The 24,492-nt window shown below is 46.3% G+C and overlaps 1 protein-coding gene across 3 annotated transcripts in view; it reads right to left on the bottom strand.

Annotated features, from left to right (window-relative positions):
* SLC39A14 (solute carrier family 39 member 14) overlaps positions 1 to 24,492 on the bottom strand; it is a 288,443-nt gene that overhangs the window by 241,274 nt on the left and 22,677 nt on the right. Inside the window, exons 2-3 of one of the 3 annotated variants that reach the window (XM_085633969.1) lie at positions 22,022 to 22,333; positions 17,020 to 17,331 (exon numbers count right to left, since the gene is read on the bottom strand). The exons of the other annotated variants lie outside the window; for them this stretch is intronic. The gene's annotated coding sequence lies outside the window, so the exon portion shown is untranslated. The remainder of the gene's footprint in view (positions 1 to 17,019; positions 17,332 to 22,021; positions 22,334 to 24,492) is intronic. 3 annotated transcript variants of the gene reach the window in all.

The raw sequence follows: 24,492 nt of genomic DNA, 5'->3' as shown, positions 1-24,492 counted from the left end.
TTTTCTGTTGGCCTTGCTGATGTCACTGCCAGGGCCAAGGTTCATGTTTGGGTGGGCCAGGTTCATGTTTGGGTGGGCCTGGCCCACCCTCTAGAACCGGGCCTGCTTGGAACCCTTACATTCAGAAAAGTGAACACGAAGGCGCAATCCTTCTCAGGCAGTGCAACTAGAATTTGTAACTCCTTTGGCCTTGCATTACTGAGTCCTCATTCTGTTCAAGAAAGAACTCAAACTCCTTTTCGGGTCTTCAACTGCTCAAGCTGTTCTCCGCCACTCAGCCTTTTCACCCCAACTCTTCCTTTTGCTTCCCCTATCAGAGACTTCCTCTCCCTTCTTTTGTGCCCCTTTCTCCTGTGCCCCCAAGTAAAATTATTCCATACAAATTCTCTTGGCTATTACTTACCTTGATGCTTCTTAGCTCTTTACCAAATTAGATTGGATCATTTTGCAGACCCAATTTCACTCTGATGGTCCTAACTCTTGCCCATTGGAAAACTATTTATATTTACTGATAATTAACCCTTCTTCTCCTTAATGTACTTTTTTTATCTTTATGTTTAAGTACTCCGTTTTGGGAACATGTCACGATGTATGTACTGCTTCTTCCCCAAGTGGCCATTTCTGTACTTCTAATGCAAAGCATTCTTATGCCCTGATGCGGTCTCTACATTCTGATGTTCACGGCTGCAGCGACTGGGAAACGTTTTATTCCTTCTTTATACTACCTCTCCTCTTCAACGTGTATGTTTATCTGGTTTCGTTTTTTTGTGCCATATTCATTTATGCTGTATATTGTCAACTTCAGTGATGGCAATTCCATTTTTAGTTTTGGAAAGGGCTCCAATGACCCCAGCCCATGTTTGTGCAGTATAAAACTGCATACATTATAAATAAACAAAATAATGATCAACTGCTTCTGAGAGAGAGAGAGAGTGAGAGAGTGAGAGAGATCTCCCCTGCTGCTCATTGTACTATAACCAATGTGTTATCGTACATCATGCATTGCTCATGTACGGATAGCCTTATCTTGGCTGAAGTTCAATCAGATAATTGATATTTAGATAAGTGTTAGGTGCAAAGAGGTCACTGTGGTTTATCCTTATCCGGTTTAGTTTCCTTTGTGTACAAAAAAAACCAATAACACTACCACCATGCACTAAACAACCTCCACGTATTACTGCAAAATCTTGCACACAGAACTTTGCCTGCCAATGAATGGTTTCAAATGTTTTAGGCATACAAATGTGGTTCCAGTTTGTGAAAAAGACACATTCCAAAGATTAACAAGCATTGGCATAGTCAATAGGTCTCGCCTTTGGGACCTTATAAGTGTTTAGCCATGCAACAGTTACATAACTAAATACTTATAAGGTCCCAAAAGCGAGACCTATTGCCTATGCAAAGCGGCCGTGCGGCCGCGAAAGTGAAAGTGAAAGTGATCGAACATCAAACGGCCGTGAAAGTAATGGTGGTAAAGCGCGGCGCGCGCCCGCGCATATGCACTGTAGCTCTAGGCTGGCCTGGCAGCACTTTTTGGAGCCCTCTCAATAAATCTCGCCAGACCAGCGCATGCGCTGGGTCAGGCGAGACCTAAAAAGGTTGCTTACGAGTCACATAGTTACCTCCTGATTTCAGGTACATCCAGTCCAGCAAGCACACAGAAAGAAACATCTCATGTCCCAGAGCTACATTCTCCCTGTCATGCTGCCTGTCACTACTATTATTCTTCAGCCTTGACTCACAGTGATGATTGGTCAACAAGGACGTCAGTGTGTGTGAGTTAGAGCGCGTGAGAGAAGATGGGTGAAAGAATAGCAGTAAGTAAGTGTTTGAGTGAGTGACTGAGCGAGTGCGAATCAGTGCATGAGAGATAATCAGTTGGTGTGAGAGTGAAAGAGAGAAGGAATGCCAAACAATGAGAGTGAGTGTGCAACAGAAAGCATGTGTGGTGGTTTGCGAGTAGGATTGTGCCTACATGAAAATGAGTGAGAGTTAATCAGTGACAGTAAATGACAATCTGTGATACTGAATTAAAGTGAATGTATATGTGAGTGATCAGCGTGTGTTATAGACATAGTGACGCATAGTAGTTGAAAGGGGATGAGGAAGCTAGAGTGAGTGAGGCAGTGGAAGAATGAGTTAGAACGCGGGTGGGGGAGTAATTAAGTGAGACTGTGTGGGTATGTATATATTTTTTGCGTGTGAGTCTGCCACTGGCCATGGCATACAAGGTCATTCTTAGCTTCCGAGGTGCTGCTGGACTTCTACTGGCACTGGCATGTTGGGAGGTAGTTATTGATGGGCAGTCACCCGTGGCAAAATGCAGGCCATGGCACACTCAAGGTAATTCTAGACATAAGGGAGTACCCATGGCAAAATGCTGGTGCTGGCAAATTGGAGACAATTCTTGGCCTAAGGCACAGAAACCATGGTGTATGGAGTCAGGAGAAGAAGAGGCAACCCATGCGAAAATGCTGGCCCTGACACACTAGAGGCATTTTTGACATATTAAGTACCAATGTGCGCAGCATGAACAGCAGAATTCTGGTACTGGCATGTTTTATGGATTACTAGTCCTAAATCGGGGTACCAGTCATACAAAATTGTCTGTGGCGCACAGGATGGAAGTCTTACCATACAGGTTTTCCAATTGCACCCTGCTATGTGATATTTAGATATTATTCCCTGCCTAATGCACAAAAAGTATTCATTAGGTACCCGAAGAAGGAGCAAGCTAACAAAAAGAATAGGTCTCATCTATTTAACACCCAAAGGGAGTGTTTGCTTGGAGTATTATTGGGTTCATTGCTGACGTGATAATTAATATACCAACACGCAATTTAAAAAAAAAAAAAAAATCAATCAATAGCAGAATTTCACAAGATATCTGATCAATACAAACTACTACTGAAATTTCATTTAACGACTTGTATAGATATAGGTCGGTATCACAACAACCAATAAAGGAGCCTCATTAATAAAAACGAATGTGCAAGCATTTCAACATCAGCAACCGATAAAACAATCTATTAAACTCAAAGTACGGAATCCTTATCACAAATAACAATAAAGAAAAAAGGTAACGTTTAATGCATTCAAGAAACACAGCTGTTCATAGTGGTTAAAGTAAACAACTCTTATCCACAGAAAAACATGGCAAAAGAAAGAAGTAGAGTGGGCGGGCCCAGTACACTTAGCTAAACGCCATATCGATGTGAAAATACAATTGTTCATGAAAGACAGCTTGATCGCACACGTTGTGAGTGGAAGCCAATTGAGTCCATTTTCAACAGTAGAAGGGAAGAGGCCAGTCTTTTTCATGCTACATAAATTGAACCTCGAATGGGTTTATAGTGACATTCTACCCATTTTTAGGTCTGCCTGTGACAGCCCATGAGCTGCTTGCGCATGCGCTCTCACTTATAGGGCTTCAATGGCCCGAATTGGTGTGTAGTGTGGATGGAACCAACTTCGCCTTTTAATTCACAAAGTAACTAATGCTGCGATGTAGGCCCACATGGGACAAGAGACTTATTATTCGCTTCAAAATCTTTATTCGGCAAGTTAAAAAAAAAACAGCCATAAGGTACATAAAAAACAAATTAAAATCATTCCACCTAATCCACATGATACATACCTAATTTAGTGCCATAAAACAATTAAAATACGTCTAAGAAATCTAATACATGACACTTTTCCTCAAATTCACGGCTTTCAAAATAAAAAGGAGCTACATTATAAGATACTTTGCGATAATTCAGTGCAATCAAAAATCGAAAAGCATCCATGTGAGATCTAATCTATGCAACAAACATTAGTTTAAGGTAATATCGCCTGCACTGAGAATGCATTTCACAAAACAAAATAAAGTGCAACGTGCTTTGTTTGCTTATGCCATCACATGGACATAAAGCCAGTGTTATGGGGCAGGACCTCATGATAGGGAAGGCTAACAGGTGATGCACAATTCCAAGTCTGCACCAGCTCTCCTTAAATCCTAGGGACAGATAAAATGCAACTGTTGGCTTTGTCTTCTTAATTCTCTCCTGCCATTCAGTTCTATGTAATAAAAAAAGAGGTCTTTAATACTTTTCTTGTTAAGGAATAGAACATGGAAGGGGTCAGTCCACACTGACAATTTAAATAAAATGCTAAAATGTATGTATACTAGCCAGATGATACGCGAGACATTATCCAGTGCTAAACAATCTGAAATTATCGATTTGGTGAAACTGGTTCCTTCTTTGGACCATATGAAAAACTAGAATAATGGCAGTCTTACCAGAATCAAATCCTCCAAATACTGTAAGCCCACCTCATGATGAACAATCATGGTTGAGGCGGAGGTTGGTAAACAGACTAAACGTTTAAGAAAATTATTGCGTAGCCGCATGGGCCAGTCCCGTGGGTTTCAGCGGCCTCCCTCCTGGCTTTATACATCTTCACCATCCCTTTAATGAGTCGACACCCCAAATTAGAGGAGAACCTAAAAATCCAACAAGAGTTTCTGCTCATCTTTTCTTTAGCAGCTAAAATCTGTTGGGCCCAGGAGTCTGTACTCCTGAATAATACACCCAGATAACAAAAAAAGTTAACTCTAGAATTTATAGTATGATCAATACAAAGGGTCTGCATTTAAGTGGTTAATGACCATATATCATGGTAAATGTTTTCTTTTTATTAAATCACCATTTTGTAAGATGCCATAAAATCCCCAAAAGCATTCATCAATCTCTGCAACCAACCAGGGTCCTAGATATCAGAACAGCGTCATCAGCGTATAATAACACTGGTATAGGGCGCCCAGCGGTACACGGGGTATCAGCTTGTATGTATTGCAAAACTATATCCACCCCATTAATAACAAGCATTTGCAATGTAATCGGTCTCGCATTTGCGAGAGTTTGAGCTATTAGCATTGTAAATGACAGTGCCTTTTATTTATGTTTTACAAAAACCGAACTTAAATAAAAAGCATTGTCATTTACAATGCCAATAGCTCAAACTCGTATAAATGCGAGACCTATTGCATTGCAAATGCTTGTTTTTTCTGCCTTTAGAAAATGCAATACTTTGAAGTGCTCTGACGGGGCCAGCGGGTAAGAGGACGCAAAGTAGACGTGGGCAGTTGGCGGGTGGAAGCGTCCTGTGTGTGGGAAGCGGGTGCAAGTTATAACGGGTTAGGAAGGGAGAGTAATTGTTTAAAAGAAAAATGTACATTAAACTTTAATTACATATTTATTTTCCGAATTTGGAAAATTCAACACTTTAAATTGCTCTATTGGGGGCAGCGGGTGGGAGGACGCAAAGTAAACGTGGCCAGTGGGCGGGTGGAAGCGTCCTCTGTGTGGGAGGCGGGTGCAAGTCCTTTGGAAAATGCTAAACTTTATATTGCTCTATCGGGGGCAGCGGGTGGGAGGACGCAAAGTAAACGTGGGCAGTGGGCGGGTGGAAGCGTCCTCTGTGTGGGAGGCGGGTGCAAGTAAGGACAGGGGAGGGAGAGTGATTAATTTTTTAAATAAAAATGGACATTAGTACGCCCAAAAAAGTAGACGCTACACAATTGTGTGGTTATTGAAAGTCGGGTCAGAGGGAGGAGGGTGAAGACGGCGGACTGGCAGAGGGGGGAGCGCAGTAACCGGTATTTTTAGGAGGAGCTTGAGGGTGTCACAAAGCCCTCTTTACACAAACTATGTCGAGATGTTTCCTAAATCACAGCTTTAATGTTTCTGAAAACCCTGCATTAACACATGAGGTTCCAAATGGAACTTCTGCCCGTAATTAAAAGTCAGCCTTGGCTCAAGCTTAAACATGGTTTGAAAAAAATTAAAGTTAAACGGCTCCAACTTATCGCGCGACATACAAAGGCAGAAAGCTGACAAGGACAAGGAGGGAGTGCAAAAAATAATGAAAGTGAATAAGGGAGGGGGTGGCAAATGGCGTGTACATTTCGCGGGCGCTTTGATGTTCGCAGTGGCTGCGCGGCTCACTGAGAACATCAAAGCGCCCGCGAAATGTAAGTGATCGCGATCACACTACAAAGCGGCCGTGTGGCCCGCGAAAGTGAAAGCAAACAACTGCTTTCAGGCCTCCAAATGGTGCGTGCGCCCGGACGGCGCACATGCACTGTATTTGGAGGCCTGAAAAGCCACTGTTTGCACTTCCAAAACTCGCTTACTATAAGTCTCGCCAGAGCAGCGCTAAAACGCTGTCTCAGGCGAAACCTAAAAAGGGAAAACAACAGAGGTGCCGAAACGCAACCCTGTCGAATTCCTCGCCCTACTTTAAACGAAGGGGAGCATTCACCCTGTGGGCCATAACAAACTTTGCTTGATAAATTATCATACATATGTACCAAGAAACTAACAAGCATTGGCATAGCCAATAGGTCTCGCCTTTGGAACCTTATAAGTATTTAGTTATGCAGTACAATATCCTTGGTGCAACAACATCAACTGTTGCATGGCTAAACACTTACAAGGTCCTAAAGGCGATACCTACTGGCTATGCCAATCCTTGTTTAATTTAGAACATTCTACCCTTAGTGGGTGAGTGAAAGGGAGGATGGACAGATGGATTGAAAGTGTGGGTGGATGGAAGGTTGGATGAGGGAAAGGATGGATGAGTGAAAGGATAATTGGAACGGATGGATGAGAAACTGGTTGGTGAGTGAAAGGGATGATGGATGGATTAATGGATGAATGAAAAAGGATGGTTGAGTGAAAGGGTGGATGGATGGTTGAGTGATTGGGTGGAAGGAAGAGCAAAAGGATGGATGAATGGATGGCTGAGTGAAAGAATGGGCGATGAAAGAGTGAAAAGAAAAATGGCTAGATTGAGTACAAGGATGGATGTGAAAGGATGGATGAGTGAAAGGATGGATGAGTGAAAGGATGGATGAGTGAAAGGATGGATGAGTGAAAGAGTGGATGATTGAAAGGATGGACAGCTGGATAGATGGATGGAAATTCTTGAACAGTTTATTTCAAACAAGCACTGGTAAAGTCAAAGTGTCTGCTTTTGTGTCAGAGAAGCACAGTTATTCAGCAGTACGTCTTGCCAAAAGCTGTCCTAAAAAGATCTTACCACAAAATATCTTGGGCCACAGTGCCCTAAGTAAGCTAAGAGGCAGGAGAAATCTCAAAGTAGTATTAAAATAACTTAGTCGTTGGAGTCAAATCCAATTTATTCTGTTGTGCTTCGTGACTAAGAGAGCATTTGTAGCCAACACGTGATTCGCCCCTTCACATTGGCCATCTGGCCTGTGGCTTCCTCAGGGCTATACATGGTAACACATGGGTAGTGAGTAGACGCAATATGTGAATACACAGTGGAGATAATATACATACATGAGGTTGGTGAGTGATTTACATGTAGTGCAAAGGGTAGTAAGAAGATTAGAGCAAGTGTGAAGGGAAAGTAGAAAGCGAGGGAAGGTGAAAGAGGAAAGGAATCACAGAAAGGCGAGTGGGGAATGAATAGAAAGGAGGTGGGGGGGTCTATAGGGTGTAGAAAAAGGACAACATGAGGAGGGAGTGAGCTGTGCGCCGGAGGAGTGCAGAATAGAGGAACAAGTGAGAAGAGAGAAATCAGAAGATAGACAGGAGAGTGGTCCGTGAAACAGCGTTTTTTGAGGACAAACATTAATGTGTTAAGCGGAATCATTAAGTACAGTCCATATGGTGAGCGCTGGCATGGCAGTAGCCAAAAATAACATGTTGTCATAAGCATAGAGGAACATGGGAGAAAAAAACGGAAAGAAAAGAAAAAGAAAAAAAAAAATTGGGAAGAGAGGGGAAGGCTTTCGAAATGAAACACCATACTGCAGGGTTTGGCATATAGCACAGCATTGCATGGATAATGTGTCACATCACAAAGATCAACGACATTACATAAGGAAAATATCATTTTACATTGTAAAAGCATATAGGAGCATATTACATATGCGATATCAAGGTTCCAGGGAGAGACGCGTAGATCAGGGGAAATACACAGTGGTACATTAGTATGCATAGGTCATGGTGCGCAAGACATGAGGTCCGGTTCCTTAGTACTAACAAGTTTAACTGGCGTTAATCCGGCCTGAGGCGCTAGGGATATATTATGTTCCCGTGACGTCACTATAGATTAGGCCTTTGTGGGTGCTCAAAAAATACCGTGAGGTGAAAAGGCCTATCCGGAATAGATCGGAAGAGTAAACTGTGTCCACATCATGAGGACTAGTGCGGGAGAGATGAAGTTATAGTCAGTGCATGAGGGGAAGTGAGCAATGACTGCGCTGCCTCCCTAGATAGCCGCTTACCGTTTTACAGATAGCAACTGGGGTAGGTCCTTTCCCAGTCGTCCGGAATGCGGCTGAACTAGAGGGTGGAGGTGGGGAGAGGAGGGGGAAAAAAAGAGAGAGAAGAAGCAGTCAGGTCAGCTTCACGGGAAGGCGCTGGAGGTTAAAGAGCGATCCCAGACTCTGTACCGAACTAATCTCTATGGGGGTCAGGATCTGTCCCCCTGAGGGGGTGGCACAAGTTGACACTTAATTGTCGTGCGGCGTGAAAGAACTGAGAATGTCCGTGGTATTCTGTCGGCCTGGGCAAAGGCCCCTGGGGGCAGTGCGCTTTATAGTGCATGTTTTGGTCTTTGGGAAACCGAACACCATCGGAGGGTTCTCGGGGAAATTTACAGAGTAGTAAATAAAAACTATTTTAGTACAGTGGGGGTAATCACATTCTGTATAAGATTTGTATCACCCACATAGACCCCCTTCAAGATCCATCACTCTGCCTCTATTCTGTGACCATGGTGCGCATTAAAGAAATAGCCATTATCGTGTAACGGATACAGAACAGATTCAGGCTAATAGATGTGCAGAGCGCTCCCAAAATATTCAGGGTACGGCGGTGCGAGTCCGTGAGCTGTTTCCAAACCTCCATCCTCGCCTTTGTTCCGCGTGCATCAAGGCAACACTCCCGTGCACGTGAAAAGCCCTGCACGTGCCCGGCTCCCGTCTGCCTTCAAACCGTGATGTTTGATTGCCAGGCTTGGCCTCGCGCGGTTGGCAGCAACCTCCCAACGGCTGCGAAAACTCTCTCAAAGGCGAGCGCAAGAGGAAGGTGAGCGCTAACAGCCTGGGCGGGGCCTCATTCTTTCAGCATACGGCTCTTTGTTTCAATCCTTTGATTTTGACTGACAGGCTTTCTGCCGCTGCAAGTTGGTTGGTACTAATCGGGTACAATACAGAAATGGCGGAAGAACTCCGCATAATTGTCTCTCGTGTGTTTCTGACTGACAATGTGCTTATGAAATGGAAACATTTATTCCCTGTGTGCATGTGAAAAGACACTGCAAAATTGAGAATGATAATTGCGTGTTTATATAATCCGCGATTTCTGTCAGTGGCAAAAGTTTTGTTTTTTTAAATTTCTTTATTAGGTGTTCCTCCATATCAGCATACAACATACAATAATCAGCATCAATCACTTCCATCAGTGGCAAAAGTTATTTAAAAATTCTACCATGCCGTGTATTTTTTGCCATCTCCAACTGACCGCGTCCCTAGCTAGTGGAGGAGTGTGGCTCAATGGTTAGAGTGGCAGACCCTGAAGCAGAGTTCTGGCCAGGGACCAGGGTTCGATTCCCGCCTCGGCTGAGCTCGGGCTCAATTTCCTCGGACCTGTCTATTCTCGCTTCGGTGCCTATTCTAATCATGGGCCCCACGCTGCAACTCTGGGCAATAGCTTGCTTAGCCTCCACACCGGCCCCAACAGCGCTAAGGAGGCCTGGCTTCACCCTGGGGGTGCCCAGGAGTGGACACTTCACAGGGAAAGCCAGGAGGGGTTCCACAGCGGTATGAGTATCAGCGCCAGGAAACCGCAAAGGCGACACTGCAAGGTGTCCGTCTGGTGACAGTGCGCTCTGTAAGTACCTTGACATTTACATTTACCTAGGCTGTATAACAGAACATATAATTACGTTGAGTTGTCCATTTTTCTCTCTACAGGATATAGTGAAACTTGAGGAAAAACCACTGTGTTAATCAAGATACCAAAGGTAGAAATCTTTATTTTGGTGAACATTCTTGATCAGAGATTGTTGCATGGAGTTTTTGACAGCAAATCCTCAAGTAATAAATAATTCTTGCAAGTAGGAAGTGTTGGTATGATGTTTATTGAAACAACATACATAGATATCAGGAGCCCAAATGAGCGTGACGCACACCTCTAATAAGTAGTTGCAACTGACAACTGCCAGCACTACCATACATAACCAACCCTACAATGAAATAAAAACATGCATCTGCACACGTATGCTATTTAAAACAACACATTCTAAACATATAAACACAACATGAGCATCTGTGAGTCTCCATTAGTGCAACCATATGGTAAAGTGAAGGACCCTATGGACACAAAGAAATCTAGAACAAGCAGTCTGCACTATTCAAGCACTCGTGCTTGGGGCGGAATCCACCTTGCGGGAGCAAGCAGCGGCACGGCCACGTTAATTACAAACAGATGGCCCTTGCGCGCTGCTGCTCGCTCCCGCAAGGTGGATGCCGCCACAAGAACGAGTGCTTGAAAAGTGAAGACCGATTCCTAAAGGCCCTCTCCTAGCACAGTATATGCACGCTGCCTAGGCGAGACCTAATAATGGCCTTCGGGGCACCAAGGGAAAGCAGTGACAACCTCAGAAGAGCATGGTCAACAAGGTCAAAAGCACTGCTTGCATCAGAAAAACAAAAAAGTATAAGGATTCTGGTTTAGCTCATGTATATTTTTCAACCAGGAGATCTAAATTAACACACTGTACCTATACTCTTTCTGAAACAAAACTGGGCTCTGGATAGAAGAAAAGATTCCTGCACCCACTCCTCGAATCTCATAAGTAAAATCCTGCTCATCACTTTGACTGATGAATATAAAAGTGAAATTGGACGATAGTTTTTGGAGTCTGATTTATCATCCTTCTTATAGATGGGTTTAACTATTGAAATACTCCAGGAAATAAAGATCATGCTGACAGCAGCTGCATTAAACACTATAAAAATGGGGCTCCATAGTTCTACCATTGATTTAAAAGCATCTACGGGCACCCCATCGGGCCCTTGAGCCCTACCACTGGCACGATAATGCAAAGCTAGGGTGACTTTGTCAAAGGGAATATCTAATGGGAGATGGTCCCAGCTACCCTCCCAACACAAGCTTCTAGGCTGCTAATCACGCTGCTCTGGGCAAAATTGCAGAGAAATGCGCTACCCATGCTTCACAGGAAATGCAGGAGTTAAGCTCTGGGATACTATCATTTTTTAAGAAAGGAGCTCTGACCGTATCCCAAAATAGCTGTGGTCTTTAGATTCCACGGCTATAGTTAGTTTAGACCATGCCTCCTCCTGTAACACCTACTTTCATGCTGCAAGGACCCACCTATATTTAAGGCGAAGGGAATTAATTAAGGTATTATCCTGTGGGTAGGAATGTAGGGCCCGTTTCAATTGCTGGGAAGCCTTGGTACATGAATGGTCGAACCATCATCCCTGGTTCCTTGTTCGGGAAGGATTCAAATTCTGCGTCAAGAGTGAGTTAATAGAACAAGTAATGTGTTTAAAGCTAGACAGCAACTCGTTAGTGGTCACCTCTTCCTTTAAACAGTAACTCATATAAAAATGGTTCCTATTTACTAGCTCTGTAATATTCGATTTGGCTCTATTCTTGCCCATCTGACTCACACATCATTGGGCCTACTGGGAATGGTGTTGTTTGTTATCTAGACTAATGGACGAGCTACACATTTCTTACAACAGAAAAGAAAAGGCATCAGAATAAATCATTAACACTCAATGCCAACTGAACACTCCTTGGGGTACCACACAAATGGCTGCCAAAAGCAGATATCAACACATGATCAATAAATGATGAAGCATTTCTACCTGTAAAGGATGGAATTTGCTCCCAGTTATCACCACATTCGCACTTCAGCAACAATTGGTCATGTTTGGGAATAATCGAATTTAGTGCATCCCCATAATCATTATGACAGAAAATCCTACATCTGCGCAAGGGCTTGTCTTATTGGGAACAGATAGAGCCGACGGAGGAAGTCAGGACGGAAATGAATTGGTGGCTGGAGCATATGGATGCCTGGAACGGCAGGGCCATTTTCGCTTCAGTACCGGAGGTTGTGATAGAATCAGATGTCAGCCCATGGGGCTGGGGAGCTTGTTGTGGATCGATGGAAACGGGAGGTTGGTGGTCCTCCGAGGAGCTAGCCCTCCACATCAACTGTCTGGAGTTGCTGGCGGGGTCATTTGCGTTTCGGACCTCAGCTCCACACAGGACGAGTTGTTGCATCCTCTCACCAATGGACAATGTGTCAGCGGTGCGTTACATTAACCGTCTTGGAGGAACCAGATCCCGTCTGCTGGTGGAGATAGCGAAGGATTTTTTGCCTCCATAACCAAATTTCAGTGATGGCGGAATACATTCCGGGCTCGACCAATGTCAGAGCGGACTGGAATTCCCATTTCCTTCGGGATTCCAGCGACTGGAAATTACATCCGCAAGTATTCCAGATTCTGAATGTACGCAGGGGCCCCTGCTCAATACATTTTTTTGCATTGCGACTCAATGCTCAGCTTCTAAAGTTTTACAGTTGGAGACCAGACCCACAAGCACTGAGTTTGGATGCGTTCCTACAGAATTTGGCAATGGATCCATCATATGCTTTCCCTCCATTTTCAATGATTCCGAGGGTTCTGGCGTAAGTGAGCAGACAAATAACGGAGGTGATATTGATTACGCCGATATAGAATGTGCAGTCCTGTTTTCCAATGGTGATGGAACTAACCTGCGTCCTTCCAATTCGCATTCAGCCCCGAGCAGGTCTTCTAACAGATCCGGTAGGTCATCTTCACCCCCTGGTGGAGTAGGGGCTATTGTACCTCATGGTATGGCGGCTTTCAGGAGATGTTGGCAAGTGCCTGGAGTTTCAGACAAAACTTTGTTTTTCCTGTCCAAATCCCGGGCCCTCTCTACCTACAAACGATATGACTGCGCCTGGAGTCGATGGGTGGCTTGGTGTGGTGAACGGGAGGGATCCGGTATCAATATAATTGTAAATTTCTTATCAGACCTAGTGACGCAAGGCCTAGTTTACCGAACTGTGAACAATTTTCGGTCAGCTATATCTGCCGGACATCCCCATGTTGAGGGACGACCAGCCGGGAAACACCCTTTAGTTTGCAAAGTGTTAAGAGGTATAAGGATGGTACTTCCTCCACAACCTAAATATTCCCCTTTTTTGGGATGTGGATGTAGTTTTACACTTTATTATGAATTGGCCTGCGAACGAGGACCTTACGCGTAATCAACTTTCAACGAAACGTACACTTTTCTTATGTCTTATATCATGCAGAAGGGTTTCAGTAGAGTATTTACCCCCTCTGGTGTATCCTTTTCTATTTCAAAACATACAAAGACTGATTAAAAATGTATTGTGTATCTAGCTTTTCCTCATCTTCAAAAGTTATGTGTGGGTATGGTGCACCTTCCCTATCCAGATTTGTATGACCACATACATGTTTGGCTGGTGAAGGACAGGACTGGATATTTAAAATCTCCTGTCCATAGTACTACTAAACAAGTATGTATGGCGTAAAAGGACATCCAGCTCAGATTCAAGTGTATAAGCCACCTTACTACTTGTGGAATCGAAGAAGTTATAAAAGTTGACCAAGACCAAATCAGGACCCTCTTTGATAGATAACCAAAACAACTGGGAATGTGGGCCTACTTGAGAAAACTTTTTACAGGTTACAGGAAGCTTATTAGAGATAAGAATCTGTAACCCTCTTTTGGCTCGCCCAGCGTTTGAAGGTATGACACCTAAGAAATAAGAGGAAAACCCCTGAACATGTTTGGTGGTCGTAGACCATGTTTTCTGGTTTAAGCCCAATCCAAGGTTCTCAACTTACTCAATATCCCTCTCACATTCCATGTAACAAATTTGTACCAGCCGTCTAGGTCTGAAGAGATATGACATATCATATGCTCATCATTATGCTGGCACCTAGGACTAGTGTTAACAACACATATGTCTTCCTGAATATTGTCCTAGTCTCCAATTTGAGGAGGGCAAAGTTCCTTAGGATTGGTATATGGGACGGTAGATAAGTTACCCATCCTGAGAAGTCTATCAATTGAAGAAAAGGCATCAAATCCATCAAAATGGAGAAAAGGTTTTTGGGACCACTTCAGGAATCCACTGCGTCATGGGTAGGAGCCACAAGTGACATACCAGAGGGAACAATACATGTAGAAAAGGAAGGCAACCTGGGCTGGGAGACAATAAAGTTAGGGACCCCAATGGAAGGAGACTTCGGTCTATTAACATGGTGAATTCGCTGTCCTACACAAAAAGCCCAGTGGTACCAAGTTGATATTGCTCTTAGGTGCAGACTGTGGAAGAACCCCAAACAATAGTTTACGAGCTAGAAATGGATACCTAAAGTTAACAATCACACAGTCTCCCGAAGTGTCCTAGTGTCTGGTCCAATCCAAGCAAAGCACCATTAGAATATCTTTAGCATGAGCTATAGGAAACCCTCTATGTCTCACCAGCCAGTTCAAAGATCTGTTTTACAATTCTTCCAAGGACTCACCATGGTCCTTAGACAGGGTTGGAACCCCAATAAGAACCACTATAAATGGGTAGGCAGCAGTCAGGAGATTAACCACTGCTTGGGAAGACGTTTAGGCTGGAATGCTGACAAGCGGTGCAGCTTCAATAAGGGTCGCCGTTCGAGGTTCTACTCTGATACTTCCTGCGGGGTTAGTAGAAGGGTTAAAGGAGGCAGGGGCATGGACAGTACTTATAGGATTAATAGGACTATGATGCTTATTAGATTGAACTCCATCAGTCAAAGGGATTACATTTAGAGCATACAGCATGGTCACAGAATTAGGTTGGAGTGTGGACAAGCACAAAGGTGCTGAAGATTGTGGAGATATTCCAACATGTGGCCAGGGAACCAGATGAGGTGTAGAGGATGAAATTTAGATTCCAAAGCATCTAAGCATGCAACTACCGGAGAAAGTTCTGATTTTAACAGAGTACTTAAATGGGTAAAGAAGTTCGGGAATAGCTACTGTGCGCCTTTTTGTGATATACTATCAAAGTTCTTCACACCTGGCTGAGGAACGTTATCAGCTTTCTTCGCAGCCGAACAACGGGGCGAAGTGACAGGCTGTATTGGTGCGATAGCTGCATGATAGGGTTGTTTCGAACATGCTCCATGCTTGGATTTCCTAGGTAATACAGAGGAGTCAGCATTATCCCTCACGTCACAAGAGCAAGGGCCATTCATGACATATTAACTGGCGATTTAGATTAGGGCAATTGAAAGGCATTGGAAACATTGAAGCAGCAGCACAGTCACCCAGCGGTGGGGTGATAATATCAGGAGAGGCCGTTAATGAGCGGACTTCGAGGCCACGAACATGATCAGAATTAGGTCCGGCGGAATAGTCCTTTCAACAAGTGCTATTTCATTGCTCACCACATTCACAGCACGTTCTACAATCCGATCCATGGAGGTAATGGAGACGCTCTTACGCAATGGAGTGGGGTCTGGGCCACTCTCAATTAGCTTCTTCTCCCCATGCTTGGACAAGTGCCAAATATCTAAATGGTAGCAAACATTCGAAATATAGATGAATAAATGTTTCCTCTACCTTAGTCAAAGGTGGGCTGCTGGGCAAACAAGCTCCTTGAGATCTTCAGCGGCAAGCCAAGAGATGGGGCTCAGCACAGTCTCTTCCGGTCGAGGACGGGCCTGCCCCTACCTGGGATTCACCCGGGTGTGTACCCACGCAGCGGCACTGCACCGCGCTTGATAGATTGCTAATAGGGCTCAGGTTCTATCAGGAGGAGACTCTGGGCTCAGAAGTCCCCAGCGGTGGCTTCGGCTCCCCCCCTCGTTGCACTCAAGTCCAGCAAGGTGTTTTGGAAGTGGCCCCAGATATGGCAGGCAACAATAAAACCAGGGAACCACTTGCAGGTCGATAAAACACAAGCCCGTACGAACGGGACTACAGAGCGCTTGATATAGTGCTAATAGGGCTCAGGTGGTATCAGGAGGGCATTCTGGGCACTGAAGTACCCAGCGTCAGCGTTGTGGCTGCGGCTCTCCCCCTCATTGCACCCAAGTCCTGCAGGGTGTTTTGGAAGTGGCCCCAGTAATGACAGGCAACAATAAAACCAGAGAAACACTTGCAGGTCTATAAAACACAACCCCCTCCCTCCCCATTATGCAAATTAACAATGCATATGCAATGTGACAGTTTATTTAATGGAGGGGGGGCAATGATACAAAAGTGGTACATTATTAATCAGACCTAGGTGAAAGAATACAGCAGTCCATGGGTCCTCTATCTCCCAATACCTACAGTCTGCAACTATTCATCGAACTCAAGCTGTCTAAACGAAATTCTATAAATAAAACAGTGTGAGGATCGGTGTGCTGGGGGGGGGGGGTGGATCGCCTAGTATATCAAGACAGGGACCCACAGATGAGATAATGAATCGGGTTTTTATTAGCTCAATAAGCGTCCTTCGGTTAAGCTTCTGTATGCGGTCTGTTGCTCCAGGGGCCACTGTCCGGTTTGGGTTCCTCTGCAGGGATCGTCTCTCCTTCCGGTTCTGCCGTAGGGACTGTCTCCGCCTCCTCCGTCCGTGACCCAGGGAAGAGATACAGAGGGACACAAAGGTGAGTAGGGTTGTAGGGACCAATGGCGCTTTGAGGGGGAAAAGGGTTGTGAGGGATCACCGGGGACTACCACCAACTCGTGCGACTCGTGCAACTCAGGTGAGGTAAGGAGGTGAACGTAGGCAGAGAAGGCTGGAAGGGTTGAGCGTGGTTAACCCACAGAAAAGGAATCCTCAACACTCCCCGTACTCCCGTGACCTCCCTCGTCTCATTCACTTCGACCCTCCCCGTAACTGTGACAGACTCAAGATACGATCACGTACCTTTCCCAGCCACGCTCCTCCAGGAACGTGGCGGGGCGAGTAGCGTATCCGTTGGCCTCCTGGCTCCGTCGGCGCCGTCTCTCGGATTCCGCACTCTCTTTTAGTCGTCTCTCCTTCTCCACTGCTCACTCGATCCTGCTCCGTCTCCTTCTCTCGGCTCTTCACTCGTCCTCCGGCTTTTGCGCACTTCTCCTCTTCCGGGTTCGTTTTAGCAGGTCCCGAGCTCTCTGATTGGATGACGTGGTCTGTCGTGTAGACAGTCGGCTCCTCCCCACGGGGTTCTCTGGTGGAATTAAAGGGCCCGTACCAGTCCTGTGGCCAAGGCGTAAAGGAACAATCAGCCATCCGTTCAGGTTGGGTGTCAGAAGTCGTGCCCCCACTGGTGCCCCCGTGACAATTCCCTCCCCCTGGTGTGACCCGATCGGGGGAACAAGGGAACCGAGAAAGAAAGTCAGCATTACCCTGATTCACCCCTTTCCGATGTTGGACGTCTATCTGATAGGGTTGGAGGGCAAGGAACCAGCGGAGGATCCTGTCATTGTGACCGCGATTCCGTTGCAACCAGGTGAGGGGAGCATGGTCCGTGTATAGGACAAAGGGTCTGCCTTCTAAGTAGTACCGGAGTTTCTCAACCCCCCACTTGACCGCAAGGCACTCTTTTTCTACAGTGGAATAAGCCTGCTCCCTAGGAAACAATTTCCTACTGAGAAAAAGAATGGGGCGTTCGTGACCGTCGGGATCTTTCTGAGAGAGAACCGCCCCGATCCCAACACCAGAGGCGTCAGTTTGCAGGATAAAGGGTTTGTCGAAATCCGGGGTCACTAATATAGGGGAGGTGGTAATAGCATCTTTTAGTGCTTGGAATGCAGACGCTTCTTGAACTGAAGGGGCGTGCAACCTGGGTGAGGTGTGGGTTTTGCGCAATAAGTCTGTGAGGGGGCCCGCTATGGTAGCAAACTGGGCTATGAACCGTCTGTAATACCCCACCAACCCTAAGAAGGCCCTCAAGTCCCTTTTGGTCTTTGGATAGGGAACGGACTGGATTGCGGCTACTTTTTCAGTTTGGGGTGCTATATGACCCTCCCCCAAGAGATACCCTAAGTACTTCACTTTATGAAAGGCTACTCGGGTTTTCTTGGCGTTGATATGTAACCCGGATTGACGAAGACTGTTCAGTACGTTCCCTAAGTGCTCTAGGTGCTCCTCCCAGGTCTTGCTAAAAACTACGATGTCATCTAAATAAGCCCCTGAATAGGATAAGTGTGGCGCCAGAAGCACATCCATGGCCCGCTGAAAGGTCGCTGGGGCCCCATGCAACCCAAAGGGAAGAACAGTAAAATGATAGTGGCCGGAAGGGGTGGAGAACGCGGTTTTTTTCCTGATCCGCGGGGGCCAAAGGGATCTGCCAGTAACCCTTGGTGAGGTCGATAGTGGTGATATATCGGGCCTCACCAAGGCGTTCTATGAGTTCATCCACCCGGGGAAGAGGATAGGCATCCTGCTTGGACACCTTGTTCACCGCGCGGAAGTCAATACAAAACCGGATGCTGCCATCCGGCTTGGGTACCAGTACCACGGGGGAACACCAGTTACTATGGGAAGGTACTATAACCCCTGATCCCAACATCCTGGATACTTCCTCCTGAAAGGCGGCTCGTCGAGCCTCAGGGATCCGGTAAGGCTTTTGTTTCACCACCACCCCCGGAGGAGTAGGGATACAATGTTCGGCTAGTCGGGTCCTGCCTGGTTGATCAGAGAATACGTCTGAAAAGTCCATCAGCAGAGACCGTATTTCTCGTGATTGGGCGCATGTGAGATCCGGACTGACAGGTGTCTCTAGAGTGGTATGAGATGGAGGGGTGACTACAGAGACCGTATGAACTCCTGAAGGAGGGGGTCCCAACCATTTTTTTAGTAAGTTGATGTGGAACATCTGGGTCCTCTTTCCCCTCAGCTGTAGAATATAGGTAGTTTTCCCTATCTTTCTTAGGATTTTAAACGGACCTTGCCACTCCTTTTTTAATTTGTGGGTGGAGGATGGTAAAAGTATCAGGGCCCAATCCCCTATATCTAACTCCCGCCACTTCGTACCTCGATCATAGAAGGTTTTTTGTTTGACCTGTGCCGCCGACAATTCTGTATGGGCCAATGCTCGCAACTTATGGAGGCGGTTTTGTAACTGTTGTGTATAATCTAGCAGGGACTCGGCCTCTTGTAGCCCCTCTCGTTCCCAACTGTCCTTGGTAATCTCGAGTAAGGTTCGTGGTTTACGCCCGAACAATAGCTCAAAAGATGAGGTCCCTAAGCTGGATTGTTTCTGGCTGCGAAGCACGAATAGGGCCAATGGGAGTAATTGGTCCCAGTGCCGACCATCCCCAGACAGAAGCTTCTTCAAGGTAAGTTTAAGACTCCCGTTGTACCGTTCGACTAGTCCGTCTGTCTGGGGGTGATAAACAGAGGTGGTGATATGTTTAATGTGCAACTGGTCACAGACCTGCCTCATTAACCGGGACACAAAAGGAGTACCTTGATCTGTAATGATCTCTCGTGGGAAGCCCATACGGGAGAAGACTTCCACGAGTCTCTGTGCGATGGCAGTAGTCGTTGCGGCCCGCAGTGGGAACGCCTCCGGGTACCTAGTAGCATAGTCTATCAACACCAGGGCATACTGGTGACCCTTCGCGGACTTGGGGAGAGGTCCTATGAGGTCCATGCCTAGACGGTCGAAGGGTGTCCCAATGATGGGTAAAGGATTTAACGGAACTGGAGGGGGAACATAGGGGTTTCGCCTCTGGCAGATTTGGCACTCTTGGCAATATTTTTGGATCTGAGCATAGACCCCCGGCCAAAAGAAATGTTGTAGGATGGCCTGCCCCGTTTTTTCTGCTCCGGAATGCCCTGCTAAAAGATGAGCGTGTGCAAAAAAGAGGATTTGGTCCCTGAATCCAGCCGGAACCAACAGTTGAGGAACAGCGTCAGGTTTGGCTAGACGGTATAACAGCCCGTTTTTTTCTGTGAAGGTGGGATAGACAGGACTTCCACTATTCGTTAGATCTCGCGCTTTCTGCCAAGCGTGGGTGAGACTGGCATCGTTTAACTGGGCCAGTCGAAAGTGATTATCTCTCGCCCAAGGCTCAGGGGTGAGACACACATTATATTTCCTGGGATTGATCGCAGCTTGCAAGAGGGGTGTAAACGACGGGGAGTCGATCCCTATTATAAGTAATTCAGGGAGTTCATCCACCACCCCCACCACTACATCCGACTGTACATGGTTGTTGATCTCTAGGGTGATCCTAGCCAATGGGTACTCCCTCACATCCCCATGTATACAGCGTATGTGTACTGTCTTACCAGGTATGAGCCAAGAAGGGGTTACTAATTCCCGTTTTATGACAGAGTGTCTGCACCCCGAGTCAAGAAGAGCCCTTACCCTCCTGCCATTAAGAGTCACACTTACATAAAATATGGGGCCTGACTCCTGGGCGAATAGAACAGAGCGGGGTGCATAGCTGACGTCCATGGGTTCGTCGTCTTTCTCCCTTTTCTTACGACAGAACCGTGCTATATGGCCCCACTCTCCACAGTCATAACATTGGGGGGAGGTGTAAGGGGGATTCTCGGGACGGGGAAGTCGGGGTCGGTTTCCCTCTGGAGGGGGTCGTGGTGTTTTCCTCTCAAGTCTCGCTGGTATTGGGGGACGGCTGGGTTTCTCGGATTCTTTAAGGGGTGGTCGACCCTGGGCCCTAGAATAAGCCGTCGCCATTTCTATGGCCTGTTCTAGGGTCAGACCGGCGTGTTGTTTTAACCACCGTTGAGTGGCATAAGGGAGCGCCTCCAAGAATTGTTCCAAATAGATTTTGTTCATGACCTCGTTCATGTTCCCTTCATGCGGTTTGAGCCAGAGGTCAGCAGCTCCCTTTAATTTAAAGAACAAGGTCTTTGGCAGATCACCCGTGGCTCCCCTCTCTTGTCTGAACTTCAGGCGATGTGTCTCGTCGTCCACGCCTAACCGATCTAGCACATATTGTTTCACGTCAGCATAGGCGGTTGTCCCATCTGGGTTGACTGTCTGATAAGCTGCTTGAGCTTCTCCAGTGAGGAGGGACGCGAGGTAAAAGGGCCAGCGTTCAGCCGGCCAGGCGCTGGCCCTCGCGGCACGTTCAAAATTCAGGAAGAACGCCAAAGGATCGTCTCCAGGCACGTATTTCTGAAGAGGCACCACGGTTCCAGGGGGGTTACTCGCTCTTCCCTGTCCCAGTGTAATCAGGAGTTGTGCATGTCCCTCTGCTAGTTTTATCAGGCTGTTTGCTTGGTTTTGTATCGCAGAGGTAAAGACGGCACGATCCGCTTCCGCCTGACTGGACGACTTCTCTACCGCCCATTCGAGCTTGGCCTGTCCTTCCTTCATCTGATGCACGATGGCCTCCATCCTGTTTCGGATGCTGATTCTCCACGACTCCTATCTGGCTCGCCACTTGTGAGGATCGGTGTGCTGGGGGGGGGGTGGATCGCCTAGTATATCAAGACAGGGACCCACAGATGAGATAATGAATCGGGTTTTTATTAGCTCAATAAGCGTCCTTCGGTTAAGCTTCTGTATGCGGTCTGTTGCTCCAGGGGCCACTGTCCGGTTTGGGTTCCTCTGCAGGGATCGTCTCTCCTTCCGGTTCTGCCGTAGGGACTGTCTCCGCCTCCTCCGTCCGTGACCCAGGGAAGAGATACAGAGGGACACAAAGGTGAGTAGGGTTGTAGGGACCAATGGCGCTTTGAGGGGGAAAAGGGTTGTGAGGGATCACCGGGGACTACCACCAACTCGTGCGACTCGTGCAACTCAGGTGAGGTAAGGAGGTGAACGTAGGCAGAGAAGGCTGGAAGGGTTGAGCGTGGTTAACCCACAGAAAAGGAATCCTCAACACTCCCCGTACTCCCGTGACCTCCCTCGTCTCATTCACTTCGACCCTCCCCGTAACTGTGACAGACTCAAGATACGATCACGTACCTTTCCCAGCCACGCTCCTCCAGGAACGTGGCGGGGCGAGTAGCGTATCCGTTGGCCTCCTGGCTCCGTCGGCGCCGTCTCTCGGATTCCGCACTCTCTTTTAGTCGTCTCTCCTTCTCCACTGCTCACTCGATCCTGCTCCGTCTCCTTCTCTCGGCTCTTCACTCGTCCTCCGGCTTTCGCGCACTTCTCCTCTTCCGGGTTCGTTTTAGCAGGTCCCGAGCTCTCTGATTGGATGACGTGGTCTGTCGTGTAGACAGTCGGCTCCTCCCCACGGGGTTCTCTGGTGGAATTAAAGGGCCCGTACCAGTCCTGTGGCCAAGGCGTAAAGGAACAATCAGCCATCCGTTCAGGTTGGGTGTCAGAAGTCGTGCCCCCACTGGTGCCCCCGTGACAAACAGGTAGCTATGCCCAGGTAGGGGGATATTTGTGAAAACACAGTCTTTTCTTAACATGCTCGTTTGCACACAACCACATTGTAGCCACTGCTCTACAACAAATCACTAAGGGCCTTTAGATGATCTATAAAGTATGAGCAGTGTAATAATCACCCAAAGAAGTTTAATTGGCATTGCATTGCATCGGTAGCACCATCACTGCGCTCTCTTGCTCCTCAAGGTCATTATAACTTTACCTGCATTTCAAGAAATTAAACTTCCACCAGTTATTTAGGGCATTATGCCCTTGCTACCATTAGGTATCTCTCATGCCGCTTCTGTATTACTTCCTACTGAGATTGTATTACTTCAGTGCTACTGGAAAAGGACACATCTGCCCCAACCCAAACTGCTATGGAAAAAGCAACACCATTAAGAAGAAATCGTCGGGAAGGGGAAACATATCAACCTACCCACTTAAAGAAAATACATCCATACCAACCAGTCCACTAGAAGGGGACACCGCATCAAAGTACTGAAAAAAGACATGCATGTTCCAACCAATCCACTGAAAAGAACCACACCAAAACTATCTCCTGTAATTGGATTTTTTTTTTTTCCAAAGACCAACATTCCTTCACGGGCCACATAAAACTGTTCTAGGCCAAAGCTTTCATAGACTTTAACTCTTGAGTAAGTAAGAACCCCTGTTCCGTACTCACCATTTTACAACCGGACCCAAGCCCTGGTCCTCACCTGGATACAATTGCAATTCAGTCTCCCTACGATTGCACAAATGTGATTTAACTACGTCCTAAAAGGTGTAAATCGATACTTGTGGCCGACCAGGAGTAATAGAAATAAAACCACCCAACACTTGAAAAGAAAAAAGAAAAACGCACACACAGGGTGCTGGAGTACATGATGGATGAACTTCCAAAATCTATACATCATGCATTATTGCTCCACTCACAAAAAACTAACCTATTCACACTACTCAAGAAACTCTACCCAACTGTAGCGGCTACGAACCATGATACCAGAAATCACCAAACACATAACCCAAGCAGTTGTGCTACTCGACCCTTTAAAATCGACACACTGATTGAGATGATTCGTAATCTAAGATGGCAGCACGTTTATTAAACGAATATTTCAAAATTCATACTACTGTTCGCAGCCAGAAATACATTTATCAAACATTTCACATACATCATATTGGTTAAATTGACATGATGCAGAATAAAATGTTCATGTTACTTATGTTAATTTCTTTACTTGTTGCTGGGGGTTTTCCCCTTGGCCCTCTTAGGGAAACTTACAGATTGTCAGCTTGTACGTGTTTGCTGGCCTTTAGCCATGGTGTGCTGCAAGTACTGTTTTTAGAGATAGCCCATTCTTTTCTCTCCGATTGGCTAGATCATCTGCCATCCCAAAGTGTGCAAAGAAGGCTGCCCCACCTAGGGCCACTTTCTGACAGGGGTGGTGGGGGTATGGGAGGCGTCTTTTCTTTTACTGCTACCGAATGTCTGCCACTTACTTCTGTAATATGCAGCCCCTTTGCCCTTTTTAGGTGTGCCTAACAGCACGCATGAGCGGTTGCTGCGAGGTATATTGTATACAGTAAAGAGCTTGGAGCCCGGCTATTACTTTCTATTTGCTGGCTTGAATGTCATTCTTTCTAGTGGACTCCTTATTGGCCACCATATGCCTTGCATCATTTCCATTTTTTTCTCCGGAGCATGAACCCTCGGCTAATTGATTTCATGTAATTAGTGTCCTTCCACTATCCTTCCGCAGCGCGCACTGTGATTAGGGTACTTTTCATTTTTCTATTGTCATTTCCACTTCCATGCTACATGTTTGGGCTGATTTTTACTTCTGTGCTACAGGTTTGTTTGTTGTTGCCTTAATTTGTTTTGGAATTCGGCGCTTCCCCTTGACAGCACCAAACAGATGGCACGGAATATTAAAGCAGTCTGTGTGACTGCATGTATTTGTAGGCTGTGCCTCTTCTCTGTGCATACAAAGTATGTGTCTGTTTAACTTTAAAGTGTACCCTAGTCCAAAACTTGACTCCCATTGTCTTTCCAG

This window comes from Triturus cristatus, chromosome 11 (genome assembly GCF_964204655.1).
Source record: "Triturus cristatus chromosome 11, aTriCri1.1, whole genome shotgun sequence".
Taxonomy (NCBI): domain Eukaryota; kingdom Metazoa; phylum Chordata; class Amphibia; order Caudata; family Salamandridae; genus Triturus; species Triturus cristatus.
This window is presented reverse-complemented; position numbering and strand designations above follow the sequence as displayed.